At 40.5% G+C, this 9538-nt stretch overlaps 1 protein-coding gene across 2 annotated transcripts in view; it reads left to right on the top strand.

Moving 5' to 3' along the window:
• Nucleotides 1–261: 261 nt before the first annotated feature.
• LOC117502471 (solute carrier family 45 member 4) overlaps nt 262–9538 on the top strand; it is a 68444-nt gene continuing 59167 nt past the window's right edge. Inside the window, exons 1-2 of one of the 2 annotated variants that reach the window (XM_034161525.1) lie at nt 262–471; nt 2238–2330. The gene's annotated coding sequence lies outside the window, so the exon portion shown is untranslated. The remainder of the gene's footprint in view (nt 472–2237; nt 2331–9538) is intronic. The other variant, XM_034161526.1, reaches the window with a different exon arrangement.

The following is a 9538-nucleotide window of genomic DNA, read 5'->3' as shown; positions in this document are numbered from 1 at the left end:
TGCTGACAAAGAAACTTGATTTGATTTGAATTTAAATTCGACAATAAAATTACATAAAAATACTACCGAGGATAACACAAGAAAGCTTCCAATATGGATATTGTGGTCTTCGGGGTTAAAAAATGAAACATCTCAGCTGTGGTTTAAAAAATAAATAACTTAAAAAAAAAAAAAAAAAAAAGTAAATAAACACGTCCCCTTTAAAAAAAAAAAAAGACTTCTTTGTGTGCCCGCCGTGAAGTCTCCGCCCCTTTATGCAAATCACTCGTTACGTCGCCGGAAAAGCAGCGCTGCGTTTCTTCCGACAGATATTCCTTTAAAGGCGTATTTAAAGGCCGGACTTGAGCTTGAAGGAGTACAGGACGAACTGTTAGTGCAAACAAAAGCAGCTGCTGCTGAGAGACGAGAGACTGTCCGAGCGAGCAGCGGACAAAAAACGCGGAGCCGGCGGCCGAGACGAGCCGGCGCGAGGTGAGCGCACGAGCCGCCGCTTATCAAACCAAGTGCACGAGCGCAAGACGTCGAATGCATACTGGAGCATCTCAGGTTGCTGCTGCTGCAGAGATAAGAGGAGGAGGAGGAGGAAGAGTTAGTGCCTCTGCAGGCCTGTGTCAAAAACACCGACAGGACAGGTTGCATAATTAAAATTTCTATGTTTGAGAGGCATTTAAAGAAATTTAGGGCTGTAATATGTGTTCTCTACAACCTCCTTTACAACAAGGGCGAGAGAAAAGCTGTTGCAAGGAGTAGCCAATGAGTGATACACAGATATTTCCAAGTTGCTGTAGGTCTTGGTATCGTTTACATCAGTCAAAGAAATGTAATCACTGTGGAGCAGGCAGTTCTCAAACACCGAGTGACTGTGCGAAAAGGAGGCCAATGAAGGAAGTTCAAGATACTCATGAAAGCTTTGAGTTATAGGCTTCTGTGATTGTGATTGGAGAAGCTGTGCACAGTGCAGTTGGTGGAGTGGCATAGAGAAGGATTTTCTTTTAAAGATATGTCAGAAGGCACATGAGACACTCGAGTCTAGGTCTGTTTTGCTGTATGAAAACGCTTACTCATGTATAGCGCCTTCAGATGACTTGTGATGACTTGGCATTATATGAACAAATTCAAGTGGATTAAAACTGATTGCAAAGAAAGCATTGGAGCAAATAGTCTGGACACATTTCTAGGTCAGTGCAGGTTTAGGTGCATGCACCAGTGTTGCACTTTACTGGATTCATCACATCACCAACTTGATATGGGTCCTGACTGTCAGAGATGCAGGCAAACTTGCAAGTCATCTTTATATTTTGATTATAGCCATCTGTCTGTGTACCACAGCCAGGTGCTCTTTGAGATCCTCTTGGTGTGCAAGATTACATTTGGGGAAACTAGAACTGCAGTTGATGCTGTGTCACAACTGCACTGGACTCTGGGTCTCCCAGAGTCTGCTCCTTTGATACAAACTCACTGCAGCAGTATGCAAGGGTTCAGTATGGCACTTATCCAAGTTATGTATAATAAATGTTTATTGTCCAGCTCTCACAACCATTTGTGATTAGTTGACTGTCTCAAGGTTGTTTCCTCTGTTAAGTTGAGTCCAATAACTTACTGGAATGAAGTGTAATCAGTGGCATCCAGGAGATGTTTAAAATATTTTTTACTTCCCCATTCCAGATTCATGATTTTGAAAATGATTACCATTAATGTAACATGCAGGGCCAAAACATAAAAAAAAGAGTAGAGTTAAATAAGAAATTAATTGCTGAAATCATTTATGAGGCTGAAATGCCAACGTGAGAAACGGGGCTCCCTGAAGATGCTGGTCCACAGATATCGATGTTCCATTTTGTTAATGTTTGTAATTTTTTTTCTGTAATTGCTTTCTTTTTATTATTAACATTTTTTTATCTACTTATACATAAGGGAGAACATGCATGGCCACTGTTGATGGATGCTGTATTGATTTATTCTACATACTGTTAGGATATTTGTGACTATGGTTTCAATTTGCTACTCTATGAGGCATGTATGAAAAATGTGGCATGCTGGCACATATTTAATTTCTTATTTCTGCTGCAATCTGAGGTGATGGGCGGGGGGGTATAAAAGAAAATATAACTTTTGCTCCGTCACCTTAGCCCGAGCCAGTCCATACCAAAGATTCCTCTGAAGGAACCGTGCATGCTGCTGTGATTGGGTTCACAGGAATACTGTGTGCTGTGCTGATTTAATGCTTCTCTGTGTAGGTAAGACTGTTGGGTCAGCAACAAATTGTAACCTCTGCCAAAACAACGTCGCCTTGCCCTCGACATTTATGAAGCTTTCATAGTCTTTCTTTTGTAAGTATAATAGGCACACACACACACACACACACACACATTAAGGACTGTGCCTTCTTTCTTTTCATGACTTTGTCAGTCGTCTTCGTATTTAAGACATCTTCACAAAAATACATCAAGAGGCTGCTTAAAAAAAAGTATATGCTCTTTTTTTGATGTATTTTACTAAAAACCGCAGTGAGCACGAGTGGAGCAACACAAAGAATGTAAAGAATGTCACTTCTGCTCTTTAATAAAACAAAGAGCAAGTGTGATATCAGTGTGATTAGCACCCTTCTTCCTTCAGATGTCCGTCTTTCAACATGTTTTGTTGCACATGAGGCTGACGTTGCATTTTGCAGACCAGCTGAAGTGAAAGCAGTCAACTTCCTCTTGTTGAAATGTTTGCTGACCATCAACTGGTGCTGACTCAGTAGTGTGTTCGTGCACGCTCGCACAGTGAACTACACACAAGTAGCCAAACACAACCTGTCCGGCAGGCAATCGTATGAATGCACACAGTCATGCCTGCATTTGCCCAGATGGCTCATAAACATTGAAGCTAATGTCCATCTATTCACAAATAATGTTTTTTTAGTGAAATATTGCACATTTATTGGATTTAAAGCTTAATGATATTTGGAGGTGCAGCATACTGAGTCACATCTGTGAGGAGATATGATCACATTGGCAGGTCAAGACAAAGACAAGTATGCTGTTTTTAAACTTTTTGTTTGTTCTAAACCAAAGGGCAACACAGACATTTGTGAAGGAATATGGGTTGTTTTGGCACTGAAATCTAACGCTTTTTTTTTTTTTTGACAGCTCTTTAAACAAAATTTGCTGTAGAGCCACAGCTACAGCTGGCCAATACAAGCTAGAAATACATGTCACAGGAAATCTAAACTGTGTGTGTGTTTTTTTTCTGAACGTTTCAAGAGTTCAAAGTGGAAAAGTTATACTTGCAATATTTTTTCATTTTTTAAGATAGTGCCAATTTAGAAAAGACATCAAAAGGCAGTTTACATATAGAGAAGGTCTAAATCAGACCTCTTGCAAGAATAAACTAATTTTTAATGGAAACTTCAAGCAGAACCAGACTCCGTGGAGGGCCATCTACCACAAACTACATCTGCTGAAGCCAGTTGAAATGTGGGTGTTGTCGTCTTATATATCGTATGATACAATTTTCGAAAGTGGGTGGAGGTCTCAGAGGCTTGATTGCCAACAGTGTTAAAATACAACTACTTTTGTGGTGGGGGAAAAAGTAACTCCTCCTTTAATTTCTTTGGGGACTTTTGTGGTGTCTGCACTCTCAATCTCTTCTGCACATTTAACACTTTATTTATTAATATGGCCAAAGCAGATGGTCACCCCACTGAATCTGGTCTGCTTGAGGCTTCTTCATATAATCCAAAAAACACCTGATGCACTTCTTGTCACTGTCACCAGTGTGCTTGCTCATGGGATGGTAAAAGCAAGGTTTTTTAAACCTTGCTTTTGTGTTAAACCATGGGGCCATGGGGTCATACGAGCAAAGTCCTATATGAGGTCTGTTAGAAAAGTATCCCACCTTTTTATTTTTTGCAAAAACCTGATGGTTTTGAATTACGTGTGCTTGCATGAGCCAACCTTGAACCTTCGTACGCATGCGTGAATTTTTTTTTATGCCTGTCCATTGCGTCATTTGCTGGTAAGCAGCCTTTGTGTGAGGATGGGTGTTGTCTGTCGTCGGATTTTTTTTGCAAGGAAAATGGCGGAATGACTGGAGCAGCGCGACTGCATCAAATTTTGCCAGAAACTGGGCGACAGCCAGGTGGAAACCATTCGGATTATTCAGACGGCTTTCGGTGACGATCCTCTGGGCATCACACAGATTAAGGAGCGGTACAACCGGTTTAAAGACATCCACACAACGGTGGAGAGCGCGCCGCGCTCCGGTCGGCCATCAACATGCTGAAATGACCAGATCATTTCCAAAGTGACGATGGCTTCGGCACGAAGCTGCTGAGGGAGCAAAAGCGCCTCCGTGTTGAAGTCTCACAGGACATGCTGTGACATGCCCACCTCTTCCACAATTTCTCGGATAGTCACACGACTGAAAAGTCACAGAAAGCCGTCTGAATCTTCCGAATGGTGGAAGAGGTGAGCATCATTTTTCGGAGTCCAGCATGTCCTGTGAGACTTCAACGCGGAGGCGCTTTTGCTCCGTCAGCAGCTTCGTGCCGAAGCCTTTGGCATGAATTTCCCTGCAACTCTTTTCATGGCCAAATTTTGTGTCACAGTGGAATGTGCCGAAAAAGTGCTGATGTCCGCAATTTCTCAGATAGTCACATGACGGTCCCGCATCACCACAGCGTTGACTTTGGAAATGATCTGGTCATTTCAGCATGTTGATGGCCGACCAGAGCGCGGCGCGCTCTCCACCGTTGTGTGGATGTCTTTAAACCGGTTGTACCGCTCCTTAATCTGTGTGATGCCCATAGCATCATCACCGAAAGCCGTCTGAATAATCCGAATGGTTTCCACCTGGCTGTCGCCCAGTTTCTGACAAAATTTGATGCAGTCGCGCTGCTCCAGTCGTTCCGCCGTTTTCCTTGCAAAGAAAATCAGACGAGAGACGACACCCATCCTCACACAAAGGCTGCTTACCAGCAAATGAAGCAATCGACAGGCGTGAAAAAATTCATGCGTGCGCACGAAGGTTCAAGGTTGGCTCATGCAAGCACATGTGATTCAGATTCATCAGGTTTTTGCAAAAAATAAAAAGGTCGGATACTTTTCTAACAGACCTCGTACTTGATGCGATCCCACGTTGGAAAAGCCACTGTATGTTTACGAGTACTTTTTTGTTGTAAGAGAAAACTGTCCCTCATCATAAAAAGGAATATATGACACAAGTATACTAGTAGAAATGTCTGGTGATTTTTCTGTCATTGTGGTTTCATTATTTATACTTGTGCCATGTGCATCTGCAGAAGAATGCCATTGCACACAGCCTCCTCCTTCTTTGCTGCTGTTGATAATCTAAGCAGTTTATTGGACAAAATAAATTAAAATCAGCCGAGTCGAGCCAGCACACACATCTGTTATTAATGTGGATACAAATGTTTTTTTGTTTTTTTTTCCTTATGTCACTGTTGTTTGGTGTAATAATCTAATCTTTGCCCTCTCTTACCATGTTTGCTGCTCTCTGTAATTTGTCTGTGTATATGTCAGTCTTGTCTCGTGTGTAGATAACCCATTTCCTACATGTGTGAACTTCTTATACACAGAGACAGAAGGAGTGTTTTCATATCATAGCAGTATGTGTCTTCTCACTTGCATCCGAGCCATCAATCCCTCGCCTTATCTCTTCCATGTGCACGTGTTGCAGTTCCAAATGCCGTTAGTTTTTTAAAAGCATCCTTGTCTGTTTAAAGGCAAATAGCTCTGCTGAGGCCTTTTTGTAAGTTCAGTCAGGTGTTTACCTTCTAGGTAGGGAGAAATCTGCTCTGTGTGTGAACATGCAGTTTCTTACTTTAGGCCAGGGGTGTCCAAACTTTTTTTAGTGAGGGCCAAATACAGAAAAATAAACAAAGGGCCGGGCCACACACTAGGTGACATATTGACACATGAATACTGTGTGTATTTCTAACTCACCTATAACGTGAAGAACATTGCACTCAGTGGGAGCAGTGATGCTGTCCTTTGGATTGAAGGATGGCTGACGTCAGGAGAAAGTTTGGTGGTTGAGACACGAAGGACTTCACAGAGATGGCTATCAGTCATTCTGGTTCTCAGTCTGCTTTTGTTCTGATTTAACAGAGAAAATGTTTGTTCACATATGTATGTTGAGCCGAACAGGCTCATCATTCTTTTTGCGTGGCGTCTCATCAGAGGAAACTTGGCATTATCCAAACTGATAGAATTCAGGGAGGGAGAGAAGCTGATGTTGACTCTTCAGAGAATCATCACATTGCATTTCAATCAGTTCTAACTGCAGACTCTCTTCCACTTCTTCTGCTTCCACCAGGAAGGGGGTCGAGAACAGCTTGATTTGTTTTTCAATGACAGAAAAATCTTGGAAACGCTGGTTGAATTCTGTCATGAGAGATGCAATCAGACACATTTCTCCTTTTTAGCAAATTTGCAAAGCCAACAGCCTAAAGTTTAGGCTGTTGGCTTTGCAAATTTGCTCATTCTATTCTTTTTTTTGGGGGGGGGGGGAGCATGAGGAAAAGTAATTGCATCCAGCATTGTGGATCAGAAAAACAAAAGGTAGATGTAGTTTTGGATTTTTTTTTTTTTTTTCCTTCCTCCTCACGGTGGTGGTCTTTTATCAGTCATTATCAGATGGCTGTAATGTATATTTAGCTTGGGCTGTGACTTGAAGGAGAGAGACACACACACACACTGCGGCCAGACAGTTTGTCAATAATACAAAATGTCTGCTACGTGTAGAGGCTGTCCGCTTTGTTTGCTTGCTCTTGCAGTTTTCTATCTTCTGTGCTGGTCTCACTACGTACTTTTCTACTCACTACCCTCTTTAACATATTTGCTTTTCTTAAATTCCACCATGTTACAGAGGAGTCATTTGTGTTACATAGTTTGCTGGAGGTGCTTTGAGCTCAGCATAGTCACAAACTGTCTAACAAATTGCATTTTTAACATTAGAAACGGGCTGAGAGACACTTATGCGAATGCAGCCATCTGTGCATTTTGAAAACAGATTAGAGGCATTATGCAAAGCATTTTGGAAATCATTGTGAACTAATCTGGTTTTGGTGTTAAAGTGGTCACCAAATTATACTAAACGAGGTAACAGTAGTCATGCACATGAAAGGGCTACAGCAATCTGACATTTGATCCCAGTGACATTTATCTTCACTTAAATGATAGACCTCTCGATGAACTTGGCAGGGCAGTTATGGAATACACCTACATATGTGCCACATTTGGACCAAATTAGCTTGAATATAAAATTTGTTGACCTCTACTTTTGCAACAATTAATTCCTTAAGGGCAATTTAGTGGTCAAACTTCACTCACATAGAAAGCTTGATAGAATTCAGCAAAAGGACCTTAATTCAAGTTCAGTTTGTTTATATAGTGCCAAATCACAACATAAGACATCCCAAAGAGAGTGATGACCTTAGACCCCCCCCCCCCAAGAGCAAGCACATTGGCACCAGTGATGAGTTCCCCAGGGTGGAGTAGACCCATAAACAGACAGGGAGACAAGACTTTGGTATCAACGATTGACCTTTGACTTCACTGGGCACTTCACTGGGAAATTCTCCTCCGAATGTCAAGTTTGGTGGAAACTGGCTCAAGGAACTACGGCGACGTGGGTGCAAACAAAGATTGCTCAAATTATAGTTTTTATATATATATATATATATATATATATATTATCTCACACAGAAACAGTGCTGTCTTTTTGGTCATGCCCGTTTTTCATGCATACATTTCTTGTTGAAGGTCACATGTGCTTACAGAGTACTTACTCTCTGCAGAAAAGCAGCTCGACATTTTAATCCCCTCACACATGTGACCAGCTGGAACTGTACAAATGAGCTGGCATTTAACATCAGCAGTTTCATTATGATGCTCCAGAAAATGACCCGATGCACGTTTGTTTTTCCGAGATGTGATGTCCTGCTTATCAATATGTGCAGAAATGACACCAATCCTCGTCTAAATGCAGTCAAAGCTGTATCAACAGTCAGCACCACTTCTTAACCTCTGACAGTGGAAAAGTAAACAAAATACATTGCTTTTTCTGTAGAGCTCTTAAAATCCTGCCTATTAAATTCTTCATGCCCATAACATGCTCCTCATTTCGAGTGGAATATGTGTGGATCCAGATAGCGTGAAAAGCTTGAACAAATTCAGCCTGGCTACACCCTGGAGCTCTTTGGCATGCGCTGCCTGTGAATAATTTCAATACTCCACCACTGTGCTGTGTTTGTGCTTTGGGACATTTGCATTTGAAGTTGTTATTCGGCAAACGTGATTATAGAGCACCCTTTAAGTTCCTACAAATTTTTTGTAAACACTGCGGTACAGATTCCCCTTTTAAATCCAGTAATACACATTCATGATTGGACATCTTGTAGTACAGGATCTAGCTGAGACATGTGCACATCATTTAGGATAGGAGAGGACAACTCTACTGTTGTAGACTAATATGACCCCATTGAACAACTTGGGATATGTGCCAAAATCTCTATCCTGGATAAACAGCCCAAAAATGACCATGTCCTTTTTTGTCCTGAGTGTTACTTCAAATACAGCTGTATTTTCTAAATTGCAGCAGCTATAGATTTTCCAAGGTACTCAAAATGTTCAGAATAACAAATACATGTTTGGGAGGGTCACAGAAAAGTGTACAATTTCTATTTGGAAATTTTAAGAAAAATTGGCTAAAATAAGTGGGTCAACTTATTACTGTACATCAAAAGAAAATGACCATTTGCCAAATATAATGAAACTATCTTATTTCCTGTGGGGATTTTTGGGCTCTAGATTGGGTAGTGTTTATAAAATAGGTATCTGACATTTTCAAGGGTAGTAATAAATTAAGCAAAATGAGTTGGAATGGCACGTGAGTCCAGAATGTTTTTAGAACCTTAGACCTCAACGATTTTTAGAAGTGGAACTAAACCCTTTTATTTCCTGTTAATTATATAATTTTTAAATGTTAATTTACTGTCTTAATGTATTTATAAATTGTTTAGGTTCTTATTAGCATATACACATTATTATTATTTTATTTTTTGACTTCTATTTTGTCATTTGGTTTTTAAATGGACCACAATGGATATAAGTGTTTTCACTTTCTTGTGTCGTCCATGTATTTTTAACGTATTTGCAATTATATTATGTACTTGCATTGAAATAACTAAGATCACTCACAGAGCTTGCACTTTTAATATTAAATGATTATTAACTGAGCAAGAGCTCTGTACTGGAAAATATTAAGCCGAGGTGTTCAAGCAGGGTTAATAATTTGTTTATTATACGGCTATTTTTATATATATATGTATTTATGTGTGTGTGTGTGTGTGTATGCAAACTTATGTTATCACTCAAATATGGAAGCTGCTGACGGTTTTGGGCTCTTAGTCAGACTTGTTCGCTTCACCTCCATGGACAACTTGCTAACAGATCGTTAACTGGTAAGCTTTCAATCTGTGCATTTTTTTCCAATGCTGTTTAGATATTTATGGAGTATGTTCATGTCC

This window comes from Thalassophryne amazonica, chromosome 20 (assembly GCF_902500255.1).
Source record: "Thalassophryne amazonica chromosome 20, fThaAma1.1, whole genome shotgun sequence".
Taxonomy (NCBI): domain Eukaryota; kingdom Metazoa; phylum Chordata; class Actinopteri; order Batrachoidiformes; family Batrachoididae; genus Thalassophryne; species Thalassophryne amazonica.
This window is presented reverse-complemented; position numbering and strand designations above follow the sequence as displayed.